General features: G+C 41.3%; 1 long non-coding RNA gene across 1 annotated transcript; it reads left to right on the top strand.

Annotated features, from left to right (window-relative positions):
* The first annotated feature begins 197 nt into the window (after positions 1 to 197).
* Positions 198 to 20217, top strand: LOC109529539 (uncharacterized). Its single transcript, XR_002170854.1, has 3 exons — positions 198 to 586; positions 2132 to 2301; positions 20046 to 20217. It is a non-coding gene; the product is annotated as an uncharacterized LOC109529539 (long non-coding RNA).
* The last annotated feature ends 6033 nt before the right edge of the window (positions 20218 to 26250 follow it).

Raw genomic sequence — 26250 nt, 5'->3', positions numbered from 1 at the left:
GACCCGGGCTACCTTTTACCTCACATTTTAATATTTCCAACATTACACTTCAAAATATTTGGTTTGCAGATGATTTTTTTTTTAAATGCGTTTGTGTTCGCTCTATTGCAGTCTGTAGCACTAACAATCTACTACTTTCCTATTTCCCATACGTGACATTTTTGACTGAGTGAATGTTAGTGATCAAGTCGCACCTGGATGCACAGGTGTTTCAAATCAGCAATCATACACTGAGCAAAGGTCCTCTCGAACGGTCTGAAAGTTCTCACTTATTTTAGAGGTGCGGACTTAAAAGTGATGGCTGCAGAAGAAAATCTAAAAAATACACGTAATCATCATTTTAGTCCTGATTTCAAATAGTTTGACTCTGTTTGAGTCTACGGATGTCAAAGGTGGTCGAAGAGCACATTTCCCCGTGGTGGCTCAGGCGTCCGTCCTCACTTGGTCTATCATTTTGATGCAGAATGAACTCATTTAAAGTGAAAATAGCTTGAGAACAAATCTGTAAATGCTCTTAAACATCGGAGAAGTGATAAGCTCCGGCTATTTCCTCATTTGGCGCAAGCAAGTTGTGCGGCATGATAAGGTAAGGGCATGCAGATTTCTTTCTGCCTCCTACATGTATGTTACTATATGTACAGTGTTCTACTGCTTATTTCTTTGAAAAAGAGTTTGCGAGTGATGGTTTGAAAGGGGCGATTGCTTGATAAGTGGTGCACAGAATGAATGGATGGATGGAAGTTAACGACTGTTTTGACACCAGTGTTGGGCATTTTAGCAATGGTGCCAGATGGGAAACTGGAACGCTTGCCGAGGGTCAAGCTAAAATGCTAATGCTAACCTCAGCTTTGTCTATAGCAGGGGTGTCAAACTCATTTTTGTCGCGGGGCCACATTGAAGTGACCGTTTTCCTTGGAGGGCCGTTATGACTGTGAAAGCATTTAAAGAAGTCAAGAATAATGTTTGATTCAACGATTGTTTACGTTACTGTACATGAGAGAAAATGCTTACAATATCTCTCTTATTTATTACATATAAGAAATTGGAATTTTGGTCCAGATTTTAGCAATCATGGTAGAAGTTGACATGTTTGATTTGCTTTTACAGGCCACATAAAATGATGTGATGGGCCAGATCTGGCCCCCGAGCCTTGAGTTTGACACCTGTGGTTTATAGTATTGTTAATGTAGTTTGGAAAAGCATGCTGTCTACTTTTCCTAAATTGCTAGGTGTGATTTGGTTTATATTATTATAAAACACAAAATTATGATCTGTCATGTTACATGTTACACGTGTGTGTGGGTGTGTGGGTGTGTGGGTGGGTTCCCCCCCGTAAGGTCTGCATTTTGGATTTGGGGGACAGTGTTCCACCCAACAGCAATAATGCAGTATATGTTGAGTCGTACATTCCTTCACTCACAGCGGCTATATCATGAATTTTGTGTCCACTTCTGGAACTGTCGTCACACGAAAATGTGGTAGCAAATCGACCGTGGGGGATGGAAAAGGAGCGTTCCAGGCACAACCGGTTATTACCAGATTGCTCCATAACGGTCTGTTTGATGATATTGAAAATGAATCCTAGTTTCATTTTCCAAAGGAAAACATCCATAAAGTGAGCTTGTTAGTGAAATGTGGGCCATCTTGATGCTTACGGTCCTTAAATCATAGTTCTGAGAGACTATCATTGTGGCTAAGTTACAATTTAAATTTAGTTTCTTGTAATTATGACTTAGTATCTTCAAATTTTTGGGGGGGGGATGTTGCTTTGCCTTTCCTGTTTTTCCCCCCTCCTTTTCCAAGGTGTGTTTACTGATTTAATACTGGCACAAATGGGCTTTTGTAATCCACGATATAACAACCCTCCTTATTGTGATTGCTTCATGTGGAATCATAACCAATTCGTCGCTAATAACTGGCCAAACTTTGATTGGAATTTTTAGTCAGCTTTAGAAGTCATTAGTGAGTGATCCCCAACACAGCCCAAGTTTGGCTTTTCATTGGTCAATTGTGTGGTTGTTGCTGTTGTTGCCAAGCAACCGCTAATGTCAAGGTGAAGGCAGCGCGTGCAAGCGGGATGCTGCAAATCCCCCCTCAAATCCTCACTGACTTTTTGATTCGGGCTCTCCAGGCCTCATTCTAGACGCTCACATCCTTCCGCCATGTTGCTGGTGGGGGCTCACAGTGAGGTGTTAACCTACCTGACGAGCCACAGACACCAACAGCGCACCCGCAAGGATTACTGCACCTCCACTCACCTTCAACTTCACCTTCATGGACACTCGCGGGACACGTCATTAGGTACGCTAGCTACAGTATTGAGATCCAATGGAAATACAGTATTTCTATAGTCAAAATGGGACAAAAATAAATTATAATAAATGTAATTTAGAGCTATGACTTTTCAGGAAAAACATCCACCTGTTGCTGAACCCGAACCTTAATTTCCTAAATATTTCTCAATATCTAACTGTATTATTTATTTATGATGATGAAAACCTGATGTAAAATTGAGGGCCGAATTTGAATTAGGGCAAAAAGAAAAAGCAACAATCGCATTAAAATATTTTGAAAAATGTGTTTACCAGTGTAATCATAAATATTATTCGTAAAATAGCATCACTATACAAGTAAATTAAATATCAAATAAATGTAAATGTGACAAAATAAAAAAATTCAATTAAATAAATGGAATCCTGTATATCCAATACAAGAAAATAACGAATGAAGACATGACAAAATGAAATAATGGTTTCATAAATGAATCGCATGTCTAGCAGAAAAGGTCATGCAATAAACTGTAGGTAGGTTTAGTATTGAAGACGTCACATTTTAACAAGCTTTTTAATTGCCTTTGGCTTTTCGTCCTCGAGCGAACGTCTGCTGACTTCTTCCATAATGCATATGATGAGCTCGTGAACCGAATAAAATGTAAGCCTGCCGTGGCTGTAAAGGTATATTTCACTGATTAACAAGTGTGTTAAAAGCTAACACAGCAGCTTGTTTATGGAGACAATCTCTTTTCAGGCATTTTCATTTGTCTCGCGGCTCTTTCGGCTTCACGTTCAGGGAAAGAAAGACTCAATTAAAGCGGCCTCAAGCCACCGGGGTCGCTGACTTCATCTCGCTTTATGTCGGGCCCGGAGGCAATTCATTCTATTCCATTGTACTGTATTCAATATGTCAGTGTGCCAGTGTGCCAAAAAGACACAAAGCCAGCCAGACTGACGCATGACTGCGCATGGAATGTGCCCAACGTACTGAATGTGTATGATAAAAGATGCAATTCCACCTTTTGAAACTAGCTTTCCATCAAAGACCCCATGAAAACTAGGAAAATCTATCCAGAATGTGAACTATATGACAGCTCCACAATGTAGCCCCGATTGCTAACGCTAACAACCAGGCGCTAACGCAAGTCTTAACATATTCATTTTTGTATCTGTGCTCGCTAGCAGAATTGTTAGCATCACTTCTGGTATCATTTTTGGGACTATGTGTAGCATCACTGGGAGTGTAATGGATTGCATTTGTTCTAGAATTAATAACCGGGTTTCCGTGGAGCCTTGTGTTCTGATTAATTGAGTTCCGATTTCATTTTTAACCCAAAAAAAAGGCTCACCGAATGCCTCAACCTTAATAAACAGGGCAAATCGGTATACTAATTCTGCACGTCTGTAAAATGGCTGTCCTGATTAAATGTAATGGCACATATACCAACCTGATTGAAATCGATCACATCACATGGAAATAGTTGGCCTGAATTATTTAATCGAAATGACAAACCTCTGCATTTAACCGGTTGCTATTGTTGGCATAATTCCTAGCATTTTTTTTTTGTTTTTTTTGCCTGGATAGAAGTGTTGTCATTTTTGCAATATTTTTACCATCGGTTTGCTATTACTACGCCAATTGAATAGTAATTAAATTCAGCCTGTGGATGCCATGAATCCTTTTCTACAAGTGGAAGAAATCCATTTCCCTCCCCTCGGCGTGATCCATTCCAGCTCGCGCAGTGGATCAGATAAAGCCAGCATACAGTGCAGGCCGCAATCCATCAAACATGCGTGTCTTATCTAACCTGCAAATTCAAACTGATTTATTACAAACAGCGATGCTGTCCTGGTCCACACTGAGATCTTGTGATGATGAAATTCAGTGACGGAAACCTCAAACGTTGTCGATGTGCTTCCCCCTCCCACGCCCATGCTAAAGATGTCCAGGTCCGCTCTCCTAATTCCTGGCGATGAATCTCCTGCTTGCGGCATGATGGATAACCGAGCAGCATATAGTAATTTTTTTTTTCTGGAATAGCTCCAGTGATAACCTTCCCAGAGGAGAAACCTGTTTGGAGCTCATCAGACACCCCTTGAACCCCCCCTCAAACTTTTTCATCCCCCTGCCTTGAACTCCCTTCACCTCCATCATTCATCAGGAGCGAGAATCAGAAATTGGTCTTTGACTGACACAGACCCGGTGAGACCAGTTCTGGGATCTGTTAGCAGTAGCATCCCTCATTTAATTCCATCATCAAAATGTCAAGGCGCGAGCAAGAAGATGCATTTTGAAAAAAAAATGTGTCAAACAAAACAAAATGGCTAATAAATCCTCAACAATATAATCGACCTTTCTAACACAATGGACCGTATTTGGTAACAGAAGTCAAAATAGACGCCACATGTCAATAAAACCACATGACCTCTACCAGCCAATAAGATGAATAAGCCAAATACCGTCCTTGTAAGGTAGTAAACTATGCTGACATAAGCGCTAACATTTATCGTAGCGGTGGGGTTAACAATCTTGAAAAAGAAAATAAAAAGCCAAATCACTGTAGTGCTAACAAAAATGCTAAGACCGGTGCAAAGAATATTGGAAAGAAATGGTACAAACCACATTGCTGAGAACGTAGCAAAAAATGAGTGGCGTGCGATTGGGTTGGGTTCCTATCCCACAAAAATAGCAAAAACCCACAAATAATTGTCGCTTCTTTATAATTGCCACAGGAATTTTTTGGGGAGGGGAAAAAATGTCAATAAACTGGGGATCAGAGCAAAGAAAAAGTCTGAACAGGGGTTTCCGAGAGGTACCACCCCAAAAAAAACAATCTGCGAATGGGTGAATTTCTCAATGGCGACTGCAAATTCTATCTACTCGGTGCTAACGACGTTTCTATTAACCTAACTAAGAATTTACTAACAGTGATGCTGTAAGCGTTGCTAACAGTTCTGCTAACAGTGATGCTCATGACACAAACGGCAACGCTAAATGTAACTGGGGTGAGGGGATTCTTTTAACAAAGTGAACTGAAAGTATTCCTTGTCCAACTCAAGATTTTGCATCAAATAAGAGCCTTGCTACCCCAATTACAACATTTGAATCAGTTTAATTTTTTAAATCATTGGCTTTGGCCTCCAGTGGCAGCTCATTTGAATAATGATGATTGTGCTTTGGTCCAAACGAAGAGCAACTTTGAATACGTTTTGCATAATTTATTGACCTTTTTACCCCAGGGCGACGCTGTTTGCATGAATTATGGATTATTTAATTACATAAACCTTAATAATATGTAGAAATGTGACAAAAACATATTTCATTTTAAAATAATTGAATGTGGCGTTTGTATAAGGTGTCACCTTTTTTTTTTTAAGTTGAAGCAAATATGCCCTTTAAGTTCATTTTTGGTGATTATTATGTAGGGGGATTTGCTTTCTTCTTGATATTTGCACATGGCAAACAAAAGACGGTATGATCTCGGACGTGCTGTGATGAAATTGAGTTTCAGATCACATGCGAGTGAATATGCGTTACCGTGGCAACTGTTGATCACGCTTCAACACGCTGGATTTGCACACAAAGGATGCACCAAAACATTAACGTCAGTTTATCTGGAGAAATAGAACAATTGTTAAATTGGAGCACTTTGTTGCTATTATTGTAGAATTATTATAATTGATAGGATTATCGCTGGCTCAGCTCCAATTTTCTGTTTATCTTAAACATCACGTTATTGTTGTTGGGTTGACATGCATTATATTATTACTGTTATGAAATTATGCTAGCAGTGTCGCTCACAGGAAAGAAGACAATAAAAAAATACTTTTGACATCTAGGGTTTAGTTTCTGTTTAAAGTCGCACTGACAGCGGTGCTAATGAAGATGCTAATGTTGCCTAAGGGTACCAGCAATTATGCAAACTGTGTTTCGAAAGTGATGGCAACACGAGACCTTGCTCAGTTGTTTAGCTTGGTGCTAACAACCTTGCTGTCATTCTTCACATGCTCATGTGTTGTTTAAATCACAAGGTTTGATTTGACTTTTTGAGTTGCAAACCTACGATAAAATCACGTCTTTGTGTTTATTTTTTACTGTCAAACATTCCCTCGCATCTCGCTCGGAATCAAGTTAGGAAAGGCGCGCTCATTCATCGCACACGCTCTGTTAGCGTTCTTGTGTGAAGATTTCATTTTACACGAGGCTGCTCCTATTCTAGTTTATTTTTTATTTTTTTGCCACGAGTTGCCGCTTATCTTTGTCAGTGTGTTAGCTTGACAGTGTCAACCTTGTTGTTTGATGTTTGTTTGCCGGCATCTGTTGCTTCTCACGCTGCCGCCGAAATGGTTTGATCCTAGTTTGTAAAGCGCTGAGCTTCCCCGGGATCAAAACGTGTGTTAATTGAGTCTCTTCTTCCTGATCTCGTCATATGGCAACGTGATGCGCCGCTTCCTGTGGATTCCCGGTGTGAACAAATACCTGTTGTGTTATCACACACACACACACACACACACACACACACACACACACACAGAGGGGCTAATGAACATGTCCAATGACAGATTAGCGAGTCTCTGGAGACGGCAGGCAATTGCACAGCAGAAGAAACGTGGCCGTTTGATCAAGCCAGACATCATCAAACGATCCCGGCACCGAGCATACAAGGAGCTAAAATGCCAGACGCGCAATTGTCGTCATCGCTGCCGTCGCAGTTTAGAACAAATTCTTTCATCGCCTGTTCCAAGCAGCATGTGTTCTTGTGATTGTGTGATGGAATCTCGCTGCATTTGTGTGCGTGTGAGCGGGTTTCATGTCATAGCAACATGCTAGCATCGTTCAGCAATGCTGTGACATTTTCCAACCTTGTCTTGTATGAAGCCAAATGTTTGAATGTCAAGCATTTTTGTTGCAAAATAGCATGGTGTAAACGTTAGCATTTATAAATGAATGGAATGGAAACTTCATGTTGATGTGCTAGGTAGCCTTTCGTGAATTTTTGCTGGCCAATGAAAATGATTTAATGTTTCAGTAAAATATCAATAATCTGTTATGTTGTTTATTGTTGATCAGTTTTGTTGGAAAATAACGATGCTGGCGTTTAAACTAGCCTATATGGAAACATGTTAATGTGTTGGTTAGTCTCAGTGATTAGCGTATCACCGCTATCCAATGAAAACCATTTGACTCAAAATATTGATCTTTATTTTTAGTCAAAATATTCTGTTATCGTTTTTGTCACAGAATGAAACCGGAAATGCCAGCGGTTGTAAATAAAAATGGTAACTTTGTGCCAATGTACTAGCTAGCCCTCAGTGATTAGCATCCCGTCACCAAATATTGCGTTTTTGCTTTTCCCAAGAAAAAGATTAACATTAGCGTAAATGTCAGCATTAAAAAAAATCAATTACGTGTAAGTAGTATATTGTTGCTACATTAAAAAACTTTTTTTTTTTTAGAGCAAGTTTTCCCATTGTTAAATGTTTAGCATTTTGCAGCAAAATAAAATAAGTGTTAACAGAGATTATTGTTTTTTTTTTAATGCATCCAGCAGACACATTAGGGAGGGCGAACGCTCCATGTTATCTTTTGAACCGCTTTGACTTCCTATTTGAGTACACGCAAAGGTGTGAAAGTGTTATGCAAATGAGCTCCCACTTAAAAGCGACGAGTTAAAGCAAGCAGCTGTTGTTGTTTGGAGCTCGCACAGAAAATGTTTCTGTGAGCGACAATTATGTCCATGAAAAACATTTATTACTGTCTATATTTGACGTTAATGAGAAGATGTATGACTTGGGGTTTCTGCTCTGAACTAATCCCAATTCCTAATCCGTTTACAATTTCTCTTTGAGGTGACTGACTTCACATTCATCAACATGTAAATCGTATCAAAGCATTTGTACTACTTAAAGGTTGAGCATGGACACGACGCTATCTTTTAGGAATTGGATTAGGGTTTGATATCAAGGTTAGAGTTTCAAATTAAGTTTTCAAAATCAAATTGGGGACTCAAAACAGGATTTTAAAGCAAGATGACAATGTCAAACTCGGATTGGGGGTTTAAAACAAGATTAGAGTTTCAAGATATAGGCTTTCAATATAAGGTTTTAAAACCAGGTTATGGTTTCAAACTAAGATGGGGGGGTCGGGTTAGGAGTTTAAAACAGTATTCAGGTTTCAAGAAAGGAATGGAATTTCAGATTCAGTTTTCAAGAGAAACTTGGATTTAAAAGGGTGGTCTGAAGGTTTTAAAATGAGGTTTAGGTTTCAAAATGGTACAGTCAAACCTCGGTTTTCGAACGTCTCGGTTCTCGACCAATTTGGTTTTCGACCAAAAATTTCGAGTTTTTTACGCCTCAGATGACGAACAAATTTTGGTTCTCGAAACAAAATGAGTGCACTTGAATGCACCATTTGACTCCTCTCGCCTTCCTTACACGAGAAAGTGACGCTTCCTCGTGTTGCTTTCCATTGTGAGCAGACGTGTTCAGTAAACATTTTTATTTTAAAGAGAGCGTGGTTTCGGTTTTCGAACAATTTCGGTTTTCGAACAGCCTTCTGGAATGGATTATGGACGAAAACCGAGGTTTGACTGTATTTAGGAATTTAGGTAAGGGTTTCAAGAGTAGACTAGTGTTTCAGGGGGTGGCAGGGTTAGGGTAGGCCATTTTTACGCACATTGGTGAAACAATTTGGGTATGATGAGTCCCCCCGACCCAGGAGAATCATTCTGTTACCTCGTTGACAACGCGGAATCGAATTAGCCTTGTGTGGCCTTAGCATGTGGGCTAGTGTGAAGTTGTTAGCGGGGTGTGAGCGCGTCCTCTTTCACGATCTGTGTGTGCATGTGCGTGTGTTCATCCTGTACCCGCCACCACGAGGCTGCTGAGATTGCGCAGATGGAGTGAAAATATATTCCTTTTTTTTTTTTTTTATTTAAAGCACATCCCGCGTTAGGGACCTTGTTGCCATTTGTGTTACATTGACACTCCAATGGGGAGGTTACCATGGTGAGTCAATTCACCTTTGAAGTGGACCAAATTTAATTGCACTTTGTCGAGATGGTATTGTCAGTAAATCAATCAAACGCTGTATTGCCTCAAATGGTGGCCTCTACTTGAATAGATGTCATGCCTCAATTAGTTCCGGGCGTCCCTCTTTAAAAGGAACATTTCTAAAAAATCAGTACTGGTAGTATGGGTAAATATCTGTTCTTAGATTCCCCAATGACTCTCACAGAAAAACGTTAAGATTCTTCTAAAAAAATTGTCAAGACAAATTAATCGCCCAGCCCTTGTTGCTCATGCTAATTAGCTTTCCAAGTAAGTAATAAAAGGATCGTTATTTTGGGCTAGTAGCCCATTAGCATGGTAATTGGTCATTTGCTTTGAAACTGAAAAAACTGCCTGAGTTGGCGCTTGGATGTGACTGGTGCCTACTTCCTGTCTGTGTCTTTAAAGACTTCCCAAAGGACACCTTGAGTGAGTCTTAACCTCCATTTTGATTGTTGAGAAGTCGCCATTAAAGGACACACACCACATGTCGCTCGCCGTGTGTTATCTTTGCTAAAATTAGCTCCGGGTTTTGCGGCGTAGGAAGTGTTCACGCAGCAGGAGGACAATGTTATCACGCTACAGGAAGTAGCGCCTCCTCTTTTTCTGTTGGCCAGTCCGTCATCAACAACTCCGCGACCCCTCCATCTTGTTGGTCACACATTGCGTTACCACGCGAAAACGTAGTAACGTATCAGCAGCAGTTTAGTAGACATCAGACGATTTCGTCTTCAGCAAACCTAACATACATTTTCGTAAACATCACAATTTTGTTTGTCAATACCAGTTATAAATTTAAATCTGTCTACATAGTGAAGCTCTTTAAGATCGTTAATACTTTTTTTTTTTTTTTCAAAAATGTTAGCCAGGTGGTCATTGTTAAATGACGTTGATTATGTGTGTGAGCTAACAAGAGGAAATGGCGAGTTGTAAAGAAAAGAGTGTATGTGCCGGTCCTGTTTCCTGCTGTTGTACGTCGACAATGCGACTTCAAAAACAAAACAAAAGACACCAAAAAAAAAAAAAACGTTTGACTTATCAAAAAGAACTCTACTGACTGTGTGCCTGTGCAGGCTGCTTCCTCTCCAAAGAGGAAGTGCCTTCGTCGTTGTTATGCTAACAACAAAAGCAACGTAAATCAGCGCCCACCTTCAAAGAAATGCAACGTTGAAAATGCATTTGTCACACAACTTTTCACCATCCTTGACTGGGTATTTGTGTCTTATTCTTTATGTGAAAAAGGTCAAAGAAAGTTTAGATCGGTGTTTTGTCAGCGCTGCTTTGAAATACTTTCCCACGGCACTGTATGAGAGCCCCTGATGTTTGCCCGCCTGCCCAATATGCTTGCTCGCCAATTCATTCGGTCCCTCATCTAACCAAGTGCGGGCTTTCCAAACGTAGAAATTAAAAATGATGCTGCCTTTTGAGTGACAGTGTCTGAGGGGGTTCTTCATTTCACCCTCTTCAATAATAAGCCCGGTTGTGTGTGCATCACACTATTCATAAATGTTAGGTGACACAAAGGTTGTGCTGCTGACATTTCATGAGGAAGATGACATTTAACAACAAAGATTGGACATCTCATTTTATTTCTACATTCAAGGTGCAATCAACTTTTTTTTTTCCTAATGTGAGGATTAGCACACACACACACACGTCGCCTCAAGGAAATGGAAATATATTAAAAAATAATCTAAATTAAGTGAAATGCTGATGCAAGGCCGCATCAATAGGGCGCCAATAATCCCCCATTATTGATGGGGAGTGATGACAGCTGATGCTTTTTGTCTCTCGGTGCACACTCGATTTTGATGGGTAACTAGTGTCCCGCTCGCACATTAAGAATATTACCTCGTAAATCACATTGTTGCACCCTGATAGCATTCATGGTGCTTACTTGTGCACATCGGACTGTCGTTTCGTAGGCGGTGCATCTCATATTTGCTCCACATTTGCTCATTTGGCAGACCGGTCTGCGCCAACCTGGGCTTTCCGGCGCACCAGAAGGAATTACTTGGAGATACGACTGTCAGATAGTCGGTATAAACCTTAGATCTACTCAGACTACGTCAAACATTGATTCGGGGTAGACAAACGATCGGATGTATTTCATTCATAAATATGTCAACAGCGGGCATCAAATCCCCTGAATCATTATTATATTTAAGAAATTATTCCATGGGTGGTATATGAATGATCGGCATTGGGGAAAGGGGCGGGGTATGCAGTCTCCACCTTCACAGTGCAGATGTGCTTCCACCATGTCGAGACTTGAGTACGTGAGAAGTGTGCCACATTTCAAGGGAATGAAACGAGCCACTTAGACTGAGTGGCGGTGATTGAAGTCTGTTCTGATCACTCCCACAGTGGTGCAGACCTCCCTCTCACAGAGCTGCCAACATGTGTCCGCCTGTAAAATTACCAATAACGGGTCTGACGCGCCTCTGCACAGAGACATGAAAATGGAACCCATTATTTTATGGCCCCATTTTCCAAAATGTTATCAATTATTTTGCTTTTCAAAATTCTACAAATGACACCAAATTACATCACTGTGGATTTGAGATCAGTTCCGCCATGTTGTTCGTGCAAGCAGTGCACGTCAATGAGGACACACTTTGAAGTACAAAATCTGCTTTAAAAAAAAAAAAAAGACCCAGGCAACTAAACTGATCTTAATCAATTCAATGAATGACTGTTGCAGTGTGCTCCATACATTCCCTGTGGGCAACAAGTCTGTTAGTAAACATGAGACAAATTTTATAGTAAAACTCGCTCCCCGGGGAGGTGATTACTTTAAAGCCTCGTGCGATGCATCATTTCCTAATTAACATTTGCATACCTTGGCGTTGAGGAGGGTCTCTGGTGGGGTGTTATTGTGGGGTTGCGAAGCAGGCGGGCAACGCGCTGGCTCTTTTATGCTAATTAATTGACATAGAATTAGCCTGGCGCTGAACGCATGGGCGGGGCTATGAAGTGCTTGAATATCCTGTGAAAATCGGGGACTGGGGTGGGATGCGCGCGACCACCCCTTGCATGTCAAAACAGTCGACTTATCAGGTTACATGCGCAAAAGTAATGGGACACATTTAGGAAGTGAAGCAAAGGGAGAGTTTGTGAAAACACAAAATCGAGACAAGATGTGGAACACACGTGAAGAAAATGTGGGACACGGGAAAATGACAATAAAAGAATTGGGACTTTAACAAGTGAAAAAGGTGACATCCAGACAAAACTAATGGGGCATGAACAAGTAATGAAAAGGGATGACGAAATAATTGGCGCCATTACATGTGTACTATGGACAAAAGTATTGGGATGTCGACCGAAAATGAAAACGTGAAAAGTATCGGGACACAGTCTAGCGTGCAAGTATTAGGACACGTACGGGAAGTAGAATAAAAGCAAAATATTGACCAAAAAAAGCAAGTAAAAACTTAAATCCTCGATGCATAACACGAAAACAAGATGGCACCGATGATGACTTTCATAACGCACTTTTGGATCCGGACCCACAGTTAATGATTTACTCCATCATTCCTCGCTTTCTCATTAAAATCCAATCAACTGCGTTTAGATAATAAACACCCACACGGTGTAATCATGCTGGTAACAACTGGAAAGATCATTTGGTTGATATAATCTTCAAATAAACATGTAATGAGGTTTGCATTGCCTCACTTTCCATTTGGCACCGAGGGTTTTGTCTTAATGCAGTCGTGTGTGTCTATTGTGTGGTGTCATGACTTTTACTCGGACACAGAGGTCTGTTGAAACAGATGTCCAACGTAATACCTTTGTTTAATCACCCCCTACCCCCACCCCCCATCAGGTTTATAATATAAATTGACAAATATGCACTTCTGTTTGTTGTTTTTGGTTGTGAGGATAATAGAAAGGAGGCTGCTCACAATTCTCTCAGCTGTCCTAAAGCTCCCCAAGCCCTCTGTTTTTATCTGCTCTTGAGGTCCCTAGGTTACATGAAGGTGAGGCCACTAAGGGGAAGTTTGGGGTATCAGCAAACTGGCCACACCCTAGCGATGTCATGGGGTTGGAACTTGTTGCGCTGGTCAAGACACCCAAACGTAGAGGACACCTTGCTTGTCTTTTTCCTTTCTCCAGGCGCGTTTGTCTGGTCGTGATGCACTCTGGCAACCGACAACTAGGCTGGGAAAAGCGCTGCGGGGATCGGAGGCGGCTCTCTCCACAGAACTTAATTAGCACTTTCACCTCCAACGAGACCCGTCGGTCTGGCCAGATGGGCGTACGGAGCCCCATCAACATGGTCCACAAGCCTGTTATTTGTGGCGCAAATGGTTTTGATTTGTGAAAATATCCCCGATTAGCGGCAAGGAATGGCCAAACTGCTCGAGTACTGCGTAGGTAACAAACAGTGATAGTTCATGAGAAAACGCCTGTGACCTTCCTGTGGCACTCCACTCTCCGTGATTTGTTTTTAAACATCAAAGGCGATTTTTCAGAAGCGTAATATTGTTAGCCTAATAGCGTCATTGTGTTAGTCCATTTTGGAACGTTTTCAGAAAAAAAAAAAAAACAATAATAAAAAGGCTGTTTGCCTCAATTCAACCTTTGCAATTGCCGTGAGCTGAATAGGAGACAAAAACAATTTTCACATGTAACAAAATGAAGGAGATAAAACATTCGCATGGGATCACAATAATGGCCCTCCAAGAGAAGCCGCAACGTCTTGGCAGTATAACGTGGCCTATGACAAAAAATGAATTTGACGCCTGTGATTGAAGATAATTTTGAGTAATTATTTTAAAATAATTGTTTTGTACATTCAAGACAACTAGTAATTTTAACGTGCTCATGTTTATTTATTTTGGGGGGGGGGGAGGCTTCCAAACAATAGTCCGCAGGATTTAATTGGAGTCACAGCTGGATGAACTCGATTTTTCTGAATGGGCTTGCTGGCGGCGATCCAGATGCATTCTGGGAGATGAGGGAAGAGGACGACGTGTTGCGAGTGCTCAAACGCCAACTGTTCAAATATTCTACCGTCCAAGGGGGGGCGGCTGCGGCCATCTTGTTAGTTAGCGATGCACCGCTAATGACTCTGTGATCAATTCGCACATCATGTTCTTTGATGTGAAAATGTTGGGGGAGGTTACTGAGAAGACGAGAAAAAAATAAATAGATGCAAGCACACACACGTACATCTCCATGTATATGCTCTGTTTGTGTCTGTGTGTACCTGTATACACTGTATGTGTTTACATTTCCAGTCTTGTTTTGGAAGAAAAATCTTTTTTTTTTAACATTAAACATTTTCGTCAAAATTACCTCCAAAATTAATAAAAATAAATAAATGTTAAAAAATCATGAACTGGTGAGTGCGAAATCACATCCCGGCATCTGAAGTTATCTGCACACGACTATTTTGTCTAATTTCTAAATAACGCCATTTGGCCAAAGGGAATGAGCAGTCTTGAGTAACAGTTGGACCGTTTACTTTCCGACTGCTGTTTGCAGTCATTCTGTCGCTGAGTGACGTGTTGAAAAATGAGATTATCCAGCATGTAAATGGATTACAACGCAAGCTGCTGTCAGGGGGAACTATGCGGATGAGGATGATGGTGAGGAGGAGTACGAGGAAGTTATTCGGATTAGCGACACAGGAGAGACGATTACATTTTTGTCGCATAAATTTGGGGGTCTAAAAACAGGAAGTGAAAATGGAGCAAATGTGAAGTGAGTAAACCAAGTATTGGGAAAATGATCGTATAGTATTTGGACACCTACAGGGCTAACTGCTAAAACGTGTCCCAATACTTTTGTCCATATTGTGCATGTTGCGCACCGTCGCATGATGCTGCGTGTAAACGAAGAGTAACATCATTATTCTTTTGTGCATCAGCTTTTCATTTGCTCCATTGTTTGGGGTTTTTTTTTTCTATTTAATTTGGCTAATCCTAGTTGAAAGACGTAATTATGTGCTGAAAAGATCTCCAGCATCGCCGGGGAAATCAGACAAATCTCACAAGGCTTTTTTTGTTTAATTTATGAGATTGGATTTTAATTCGGCCGTATAATCAAATCTAATGAAAACTTCCGCGGAGATTTCCCGCAGCCGGCCGGCATTTTAATCACGTGGGCGGCATCTTAATGACACCGTTTAAAAAGGACTCTATTATCTCGAGAGTGACAGCGTGTGTTTGTGTCATCGACACGGTTTGAGTTCATAGCCTGTGATGACGGCTACTGTTAAACTGCTGTGATTCTGGGAACAATAAGATTAGGGTCCTTTAGAAGCCAACATTCAAACCGCACATCAATAACAGCGCTTCCAATGTGCAAGATACTAGAAGATGACAGTAAATAATACGAATCCGAGACCTTGAGTCTGATAGAACATGACAATCAAGAATACAAAAGGAAGAACTTTACACTAATGCAAGAGCAACGCAGTAACTACTAAAATATCAAGAACGAGTCACCTTGGACTACAACACACTAAAGACTTGAATAATGAGAACTGGAAAATGAAGAGTAAAAACCTGGAACGCTAAGACCTAGACACTAAAGACTTCAACATCACAAACTAGTCACTGATTCTCAAGACGTCTACCAACACAGAAAAGATTAAGGGCTAGAAACCGAAGACTAAGATTGGGAACGAGACAACGAAGATGCTAAACTCTAATCTCCAGACTGGTTTAGCGAAGAAATGTTAAGCTAGGTGAGTGTGCGTTGTTCAGGACTAGACACCTAAGACTACAATACTCTAAAGCAGGGGTGTCAAACTCATTTTTGGCGCGGGCCACATTTGAGTTAGCGTTTGGAGACTGAAACCATCTAAAGAAGTCAAGAATAACTGTTGATTGTACTGTTGTTTCAGTTACCATCATGAGGGGTTTGGTAACATATGAGAATTAAACATTTTGGTAGACATTTTAGAAAGGATCATGGAAGTTGACAAGTTTGAGCTGCTTTCGCGGTCCACATATGATGTGTCGGGCCAGAACTGTCCCCCGGGCCTTGAGTTTTGACACCTGTACTCTAAAGTCTTTAACACTGCGAACAAGACAATGAAGACTAGAACATTAAACGCTAAAAATTAGTCCATTAAGAACTAGACTCTTAGTAGAGCACCAAGATTCAGACCCTAATACAAGGTCACCAAAAACTAGTCAATGATTCTCGACCACAAAGGCTAGTCACCGATACTCAAATACTAAAATGCAAAGTACTAGACACTAGCACTTGAAACATAATTAATGAGAACATAACAAACAAACTAGACACTGAATACTAGTGCACGAAGGAGCAGCACACTGACGAAAGAACAAAAACTGGACACCAAAGAGAACACTAAGGCCTTGGTGCTAAAGACTACCACCCTAAAGTATGAGCCAATGACACCTGAGCACCAAGGCACCAAAGACTACGATTCTTAGAACCAGAAAATGACAACAGACAATGGACTAGAACGCTGATAATAGAATACCAAATACTAGATGCACTAAGATCAAGGACTTCAAGACTGCAACTGTAAGGACCTGACTAGAACTACTCGTGAAGGACTAGACCCCAAGAACTCGACACAGAGACTAGTACACAAGGCCACTTTTATGCACGTGTGAATGTTTGTGCTCTATTCAAGTAAATATTGACGAAATCATATTTGACATATTTTGCAACGATGGTTTAAGATTAGGACTCACCTGTTGGGGTGTGTGCGTGATAACCATCAGTATCACCATGGAAACGGCTGCTATGCGCAGAGTAGGCATTCAAGGGGCAACGGGGCTGTTCCGGGGGGGCGATTGTCAGATGTTTTTTTTTTTTTCCCCTGAGGTATCCTCGTCTCCGTGGCGACACAGTAGGCAGGTAGGTGACTCCGACAACGGGGGGATTACAGATTAATAACGCGGCAACTGGGCGAGCGGTTGCCGTGGCAACAAGGAGCAGAGAGCGGAACCTCATTTGGCGGCGGACAGATGAGGTTCCCTTTGAAAAGGGGCACGTCGCATATAGCGCGTCGCCAAACGTATGCGAGGTTAGCTTCCGCGCGCCAATTGCACTGTTTTTATTTCTGTGTGTGTGGCGGGGGGGTTATTTATCGGCTGTGCTGTCATCCAAAACTCATCCACTCGTACATTCATTCGATTAGCGCTCAACTCTGAGGTGCTCCTGATGAGGCTGACGGATACAAAGAAGTCAATAGATGACGTAGTACCTGTCGCTAATGGGGTTAGCGTGCAACCAAAGCCGACACGACAATCGGTCCATATTGGGAGGTTGGCATACATTTCAGGAAGGCCTTACCAGATCAACTCTCTGATGTTACAGGAGGAGGGCGGAAGGTTTAGGGTTCCAAAATAAGGTTCCAATGTTACGATTCAAAATGAGGGTCTCGAGCCTGGGTTCAAGGTTCAAAGTAGGATTTCAAGGCAAGCGTTGGTTTTGTGCAAGGTTTCACCTGTTGGCGTTTTAAAGTAAAGTTTCAAGACAGGATTTGGGTTTTAATATCGTTTCCAACTTGAATCTGTTCTCCAATAAATGGAATTTAAAAAGTTATCGGGCTAGCAGACGGCACAGAAAAAAAAAAAGTTTTTGCGGAATTTGTTTGTGTCGAATAATGAATGATTGAAGATTAGAAAGATGAAATAATAGCAAGCGTGATTAATCGTGTCCATCCAAGTTCAACGAGCTTCATGCTCTGATTTAAAACTGTCTGCTCATCTCAATGTATTTATCCCGAAGCAGTTCTTGACGCCTATTCCCGAAAATTTCTAACATTCGTTGTCCACATGCAGCCATCACAATCGCTTCATTATTTTTTAGGTCACGTCATCCAGACTTGTACAAACTCTTCGGCGGAGGCAAAAATCGTCTGCTGCATTTCATCCTCTCACGCTCAATAATTGATGGGCTTTTTTTTTTTTTTTTTTTTTTAATCGAATAGCAACAGCACATTGAGAAGAGGCCCCATTGCCACTTCTTTCCATCCGTTCCTGTGCGACGGCGCGATAACAAACGTCTGCGCCAGATCAATAATACCCTTCGCTCGCCTATCCTTCACTTTGTCACCTCAATTTCTCTCTCGCTCTATCTCTCTCTCTCTCTCTTGCTCGCTCACATCCTCTTTGCAATGTCACTCGGCCGACAATAAATCGATGGCGTTGAGAGAGATGTCGCGGTAACGCCAGGAAATAACAGACCTCACGAACGCGCGTTTGTGCACGTGCGTGTATCCGTACATGTACTTTGTATCCAATCTGAACTGTCAGACGTGTGTGTGTGTGTGTGTGTGTGTGTGTGTGTGTGTGTGTGTGTGTGTGTGTGTGTGTGTGTGTGTGTGTGTGTGAGTTCCCCACTGATTCTAGGGCTGCAACTATTCGAATATGTTAATTAATCAGTTGGTCTTTTTTTTAAATTATTCTTAATAATCAAATGGCTTTTTTTTCCATGTCTTTAGTTTTTGTATATTAGGGAGGAGCTAAATTTAGCCTGGGTTGTTAGCCGAAATTATGGAAATTCTTCAGTTGCATTTACATGTGAAATCAAGACATCTGTAACGTTCATCTAACCCAGGGGCGCCCGGTCAGTCGATCGCGATCAAATCGGTAGCCCGCGGACTGGTTCCAAGTCGATCGCATGGGGTGTAGAGGCAAATGGGCATTAAAAAATAAAAATAAAAAAAATTGTGTGTCTGTGTGCGTGTTATTTATAATATATATTTTAATGTTGGTTAAGCATCCTATCAGTTTAATTTTCACCAAAAAGTATTTGAAAATTGAAATGAAATAAAGTTCCTTTTCACAAACTCACGCACTCTTGTATCCAGTTTATTTTTCTGTTTCGTTGATGTTAGGGGCCGTTGCTCATCGTGGCATACGTGTGTGCGTGTGTGCGTGAACGTATGTTAACGTGTCGATCATGGGGGCTTGGTTGCTTCAAAAGTAGAGCTTCGGTCAAAAAAGGTTGAGCACCCCTGAGCTAACCTCTACGTCGTCGAACCAAAAGGCGATAAATGTTCCAGTGGTTCGACAAAACGCAGACGCGTGAAAATCAATGGCGGAGAAAGGAGCGGAAAACGGTCAGTGGGGAAAAGAAGGTGACGCAAAAATATTCGGATGTCGTACTTTGTGTCCATGTGTTTCACTACACGCAAACATTCCGTTCGCTTTCGTTGCCGCGTTTGTTTTTGTGATGTGAGTCAACACAAGACAAAAAATCCGAATTGGCCGTCAGACCCTGCAGTGTGATTGTAGCCTAACTGTGTAAAATACCGTAGGTCCTCTCTATTTGCAGCCATGATGTTGGTGTGAGCAGCGCAAGTCAGCAGAGACATGCTTTGAAATACAGAAACTGACAAAAAAAAACAAAAAAAACAACAACAATGTCACCTGGCCTTTTTGTACATGTCAGCGCTGATGAATGCGGTCATGACCGTTGCTTCCACGCTGCAAAAAATGAAGGATGAAGTTTCTGACATGTCAACAAGAAGGTGATCGCATCCATTTTTTGGGGGGTTTTTGTTTTTGGGGAGCAACTTCAGGCACCTGCTTGCTTGATGGATGTCTGCTTGAATGCATCCCACCTTGACACGCACAACCACCGCGTGTGACATCTTTACACCGCCGCCTTCCAACCGCAATCATCGCTCAAATGTATTCTGTCATCCGTTACGACCAAGTGTCTTTTTTTTTTTTTTTTGGTTTGATCCAGATCTCTTCTCATGACTTATGACAGGTGGAAAGTGACGTGAGAAAGACGAGTCCACAAACGACAGCACGTCACGCTTGGCCTTGAGGATTTATAACGCACAGGGAGAATGAAGACTTTCTCTGTTACTATTATTTGGAAGATTCATTGATACGCTGTGCGCACAAGGTCAACGTCTAAACTTGAGAAATTTTGTTCGAGGTCCTCTGGTGTCATCAAAGACAAATTATAATTTAATAAAATTTTTTTTAAAAAAAACGAAACTTTTTCTATGAATTTCTAATCCCAGAAAATGTTCCATTTGTGTGTGTTTTTACAGCACGCAAAGTGAAAGATATTGTTCCAACGATCCTCTTCGCTCGAGCCATTTACAGTCCACCATTCATCTTTATTACTTCATATTCATCGTTTTCAGGACACAACAAAAACAAAGGAATTGACCGTGCTTGCCCTTCCAATACTTTTGGAGCGGCCGCAGCTAATTTGCGAAGCTATTTTGTCTCCGCATTCTAATGCGGGCTGAGCATAGCTTGATTTGATCATCATTTGGAGGATTCACCGTGGAGAAAAAAAAAAAAAAAAAGTCCTCAACGCTTGCTGCTTTGCTTTCTCTTCCTACCACAACCCGTTTAGGCCACAAAACTCACTTTGTTGATCTGAAAATTGGCTCGCCATGATGAGACGTCAGCAGTCTAAGATGATAAATAGGCCCACTCATTCCAAAATTGTACATTTGGAGTATTTTATGGCAGAAACGTAACTGTTTTTGGCATCCGATTTGATTCGATCCAATGATCAGAGGAGTCTTGAGGGCGGTGAAAGCGCACCGGGTTGTGTTTCAGCGCGAGAAGGAATGGCCTCGTTCACGGGCGACCGATCCATCGACTGCGCAGCCTGTCGAGTTTATCAGACACAAAAGACGCTTGAAGCTTCTCACACCTCTAACCCGCCTCCTCTTCTTCATCCTCCTCATCCTCCCGCCGCCTTTTGTCCCGGGTGGGATTGAAAGCGCCGCGCCTTGACACCAGGCATCACCCTCGGAATAAAAATGAGGCGAGGCGGGTGGAAAATTGAACATGCCAGGCCCCAAGTAGCTTTTTTTCTTCAAGTGATTTAGGGCGTGTGGGCTGTTCTTGATTAGCGTCGTAGCGAGCTCGGTGATGTGAAGAAGGCGAATGTTCGCCGAGGTTATTACTGCTGGAAATGTTCTACTCATTTTATTTCACCATCTTCATATAGAGCGGCACGATTATTACAGCCTTTTGAAATATGAGGGAGAGGGAGTTCACATCTTCAGACAGCTTGAAGTTGTGTTTTATGTACAGTAAGGAGACACGGCGGTGCCTTATTGGGCGGTACGATAAGTGGAGTGTTGCGGGAGTATTAACATGCATCCAACGAGGGTTATGGACAGACACGGACACATTCTGTCATTGATGCAAGACATCTGTAGGCTGCAAAATAGCCTTAAAATTTTGTTGCAATTGCGCAAAAAAGTCCAGGAGGAGTTTGACTTTTGAAGGATCACTGGAAATGGCCAAAGTGACCCAAAAGCTTTGAAACAAACCGGCTGACTTGCTGCATCTTTTTGAACATTGCTTTCTGAGACTTTTTTTTTTGTTTTGTTTTTTTTGGTGGGCCTACTTATAGTCGACTTGTCTACCCAAATTCATGTGGTCAGGTCAAACTGGCTTTGAGAGCTGAATTCCCCTCCCCAAATTCATGATCTGAATTATTCCGAGAGTTTCCTGTTTTATGTCAAGTTATGAAATTTTGCCGCCATGCTACACTCACGCACAATGACAAAAGCTAAATCTCCATTTTGCTTTCTCCGTTAGTCTTTTAAGTTTGCTTCAAATTTGGCAGCAGTCAGACAGAATCTTCAAAACTCCAAAATGGGCAAAATGACCTGAAAATGTTTGAATTAAACCACAATGGCAAACTTTGTGTTCCTCTTCCAGCATGGTTTTCGAAACTATTTTTTTTTGTAGCTCTACTCCTGATGTATGCTGATACCAAATTTCATGTTGAAAAGTGATAATTTACAAGCTATTACTGGATTTTTGTGTTGTATGTGGAGTCATCAAACCGTGCCCCTCCCCCTTGCTTTATGGGATTGGTCCTTGAGACTTTTTTGTGGGTCTAATTAGACATGCCGACCAAATCTTACGTTGCCAAGTGAAGCTTGGCTACAAGGACTGAATTTCCCTAAGATTCTGGGTGGTGTTAGTGCGCCAATTTTTATAGGTTAAGCCAGTGACCTCTTCACATTTTCACCGGAATGAACACATTGGGAAAATGTGGGGTATTTTGTAGAGTGGGAAAGGTTTGAAAATTGCATTTTTTTGTTGTTGTGTGTACCAGACAATCCACACCAAGCCTGGATGTAGCACACCAAGACAACACGCAAAGTGTTACTTTTATTATTTCTATGTTTGGACCGAGTTCACGTGTCACTTGGTGGCACCAAAACTGCTTGGTGCCAAGCGGCGATGGCTCCGAGTGAAGCCGAGCCCTGGCCCAGCTCCAACAGTGAAAGCCCCAAGAGGAAATTTCAAACAGCTGTCCCTAAAAATACGGCGCCTCTGGAATGCAAGCCACTGAGTTCTTTTCCCCTCAATCTGTCTATGAACGTTTGAACCTCAATGTGCTGCACCAGGAATCCCAAACTTTTCTCTTGGACGATTTGAATATAGAAATATGACATCATACAATAATGTCAGCTTTTATTGAGTTCATCTCACGATGTCTGCGATGAGACTTTTTGTTGCCATGTTGTTGAGTCCACAGTATTTTATTTTGGCTATGTTAGCCTCTTGAGTGTTGGCAAGATATGTTCAACTGATTTTGGCTGCATTAGCTCATAAAGCTAAGCTAACACTCATTGTGTAGGCCGGTAGTGTCCAACCGTGACGCGGCACTGTACAATGCTATGCTAAAATGTGCTCATAAGCTAAATTACTGTACATTTTTAGGACATTTTAGCCTTCAAATGTGAAGTAAAGGGACACTTCTGCTTCTCTGCCTTCAGCTTGTCCTGTCAGACGTCCTCCTTAAATTAAACTAAGCTATGCTAAACTGTCATATTCAGGCTACTTTAGCTAAGAAATGTTAAGCTAGGTGAGTGTGCATTTCTGTTCAACCCCAGGGATGTTCCTAAAGTCTTTTACTTTCTTCAGAGTATAACTGACGTCCCCCAACAAATTTAAAGTCAAGTAGAGGTACAGGTGACAGGGGCTGACTTTTTTTTTCTTTCCTTTCCAGCGGGTGCAACTGACTGCAAAATGGTCGACTTCCTTTCCCAATTCCATCTATACCTTTCAGGCTGTTTCATATGCCCATTTAAGTTGGCCAAATACAACCAATTTCATACTGATTGAAGACTTTTTTTTTTTTCCCCAAAGGCAATTTTTTTTTCCCCCAAACTTTTCAGGGAGGCACGAATGAGCGCAAAAAATGTGACTTTTTTGTGTGCATCTTGTTATTATGGGCCATTTCGACAAACTTCATATTGATCGGAGAAATTAGTGTCATGGGCCGATTTATTTATTTATTTTCCCGGAGGTTGCGACTGATTGCATGCTTGCGGGTGTGTAATAAAAGGTCTTATTTTTAGATGTATATATTTTTACATATGTACACACGGAGTGGTTTGTGCGTATGAGAAGCCTGTATGCCGCCATTACTGCTCGCCGCCCCGTCTCCCAAAGCTAATGGATCACTGTCAGTGCCTCCTGTAATTACTGCGACGTGACTGTGTCATTACACAAACGCCACCCTCCTTCAATCCTCCGCGTGTGTGTGAGTGAAGCCTCACTGGCGAGATACATAAATGCACATGTTGATGACGATGAAGAGACAAGAAAATAACATCCTTTATCGCTCTCGATTTCCTGCATTTTTTGGCACAGTCATGTTTGCCAAACATTTCATGAGCTTTTCTTTCCTTGGGGAAAGTCAGGCAAAGGCCGGTTTATTTTGGGTAGCACATGTCAGACGAACAATAACATTGTGAAATATTAAAAATTGTGGATCATCTATAGCAGGTCTCGAACAGTATAAAATGTCAGAGAGGTTTTACAGTGGAAGCCTGAGCCAATTGACCAAACAAATGGTTTTAATTTGGATGTTTTGGATCAAATCTAAACACAGATTGGAGAACTCTGCATCAGCATGTTTTGTTGGGACTTTGGCCTTTACTAGCTGGCCTGAAGCCATTATTTTTTTGTTTGGAATTTTTGTTGATTTGATTTTGAAGTTGTGATTTTAATCTGGATTCTAAACGGATTACATGTAAATCGAATCAAAGCAAAGATCTCACATTAACTTTGACTCCGGGCTCGTCTAGCTGTCTTCAGTCGATGGTTTTATCATTTTATTTTAAATTGGATTAGGTATTTTTAAAATGGATGACATCGCATTCTATTAATTGATTAAATCTACTTTGTAGGAGCAGATCTGTACATAACTGATCACCTCTGCTTCATCGTGTTACACTCAGAGTCGAGGCTTTCCTATCTGGACTGAGTCTGTAGATGACGTTCAGTAATATTTCATCTATTTATTTCATATATCAATCAATGTAACTCAAGGGTGATTACGTACTGCCGCATTTGTGTGTTGGATGTGTGCATTTAAGGGGTGTGGCCTAGTTGAGTTGGCCAGGTTAATCCTGTGTTCCCCACAAGCAAGGGGGTCATTGCAAGACCTTCAGGACTTTTTATTGTATTAATTTTTTTCCCGCAGGTTTTTATAACATCAGAGTATATGTCTGACTGGGGATAAAAGCCTGATCACAGGCCAACATGTGAGTTGGCGACGTGTTTAAAATTTAGTATGAGCAACAACAAGGCTGAAGGTTGTGTTGAAGACTTGAAAGAAATCTGGAGACGCATTATGCAAGTTGAGGAACAAATACGCTCTTTGATCTCCTGCGATTCAAATGCACTCTGTATTTGTTCCTAAGACAACTTGAAAACAACACTAAATTGAGAGGAACGCCGCCATCCCATGAGACTTCCTCATTTGTTTCTTTATTGTCGTTTCCACTGAAACATGATTTCATTTGGGAGCCGCGATTATCATTTAAATACGCTTTTCAGAAAAGATGTAGCAACATTTCTATGAACCTATTTAAAAAAAAACAGAGAGAGAGGGAGAGAGAGAGAGACTCCACACTGCTGTTCAAACGCAAGGTCCAGATAAATTAGTTCAAAACTTTTTCTCACAGCGTGAACTATTGAACTGTACAACTCGATTCATAAAATAACACTCTTAATAAAAGGAATGAGAAACTGCTGAACTTTATTTGGGGTTCATCAGAGGCACATTAAATGTTGGCACATGTGACTCGCATTTAACATGTTTGAATTTGATGGCTGAATTCTGAACACGGCCAGATCACATCCCCGATTATAAGAGGGTGTGCACACTTATGCAACCACATCTCATTTGTTTATTTTTAGTCCGCAACCAAAGAATGGGCTCTTTTCAAGACTCTGTTAAATCTGAGTCAGCACCAAACAACCACCATCTAAAGTGCTTCTGATAAGCACAAAGTTCGGATGTTCTTGTCGGCTTTTTTTTTTTTTTTTTTTTTTTTTTTAAACAATTTAGTTCTGCAGTCTGTGGAAGACAGTGGTGGGGGGAGGGGAATAGAAGGAAGGAAAAATAGAGGGAGAATGGCTAAATGGACGTACAGATGATAGATGATCGCTCGCTACAGCACGTCTACTGAAACGCTAATCGTCATCTTATACGTCATCTCTACATAACAAACTCCTTTGCGCTAACGTAATCTCTTTGTGATCAATGATCGCTGCTTTAAAGAAATGTCAAGGGGGTTGGGGGATTTTGAATCACAGGCTCAGAGCATTCTGGGAAACATAGACGGAGCTCACAGATGGTTAGACCAGAACTTGACCGTCGTTCTTCACGTTGATGTTGGGGCTTTTGTCAAGTTAACCCGATTTTCTCCCAATCAGCATCCATCAATATGGCAGAAAGTGTTATTGATCCTTGATTTAAGTTCAAAATGGTCAAAGGACAAGATCCATTCTGGCTCATCCGCCGCTCTCAATGCGATTAGTCACTTTTCAGGACATCGTGTATTCATCTTGGGCAACATTCAGTCTCTGCTATTGTCTCGAGTGTTTTATCTCAAAATTCATTAAAAATTGTCATGTGAAATACATTTTGCTGCGCCTTAACCCTTTAGGGAACAGCGGGAACT

The sequence above is a fragment of the Hippocampus comes genome, unplaced genomic scaffold (assembly GCF_001891065.2).
Source record: "Hippocampus comes isolate QL1 unplaced genomic scaffold, H_comes_QL1_v1.1 scaffold255, whole genome shotgun sequence".
In the NCBI taxonomy this organism is placed as follows: Eukaryota; Metazoa; Chordata; class Actinopteri; order Syngnathiformes; family Syngnathidae; genus Hippocampus; species Hippocampus comes.
The sequence above is the reverse complement of the archived record's forward strand: the minus strand, read 5'-3'. Positions and strand labels throughout refer to the sequence as shown.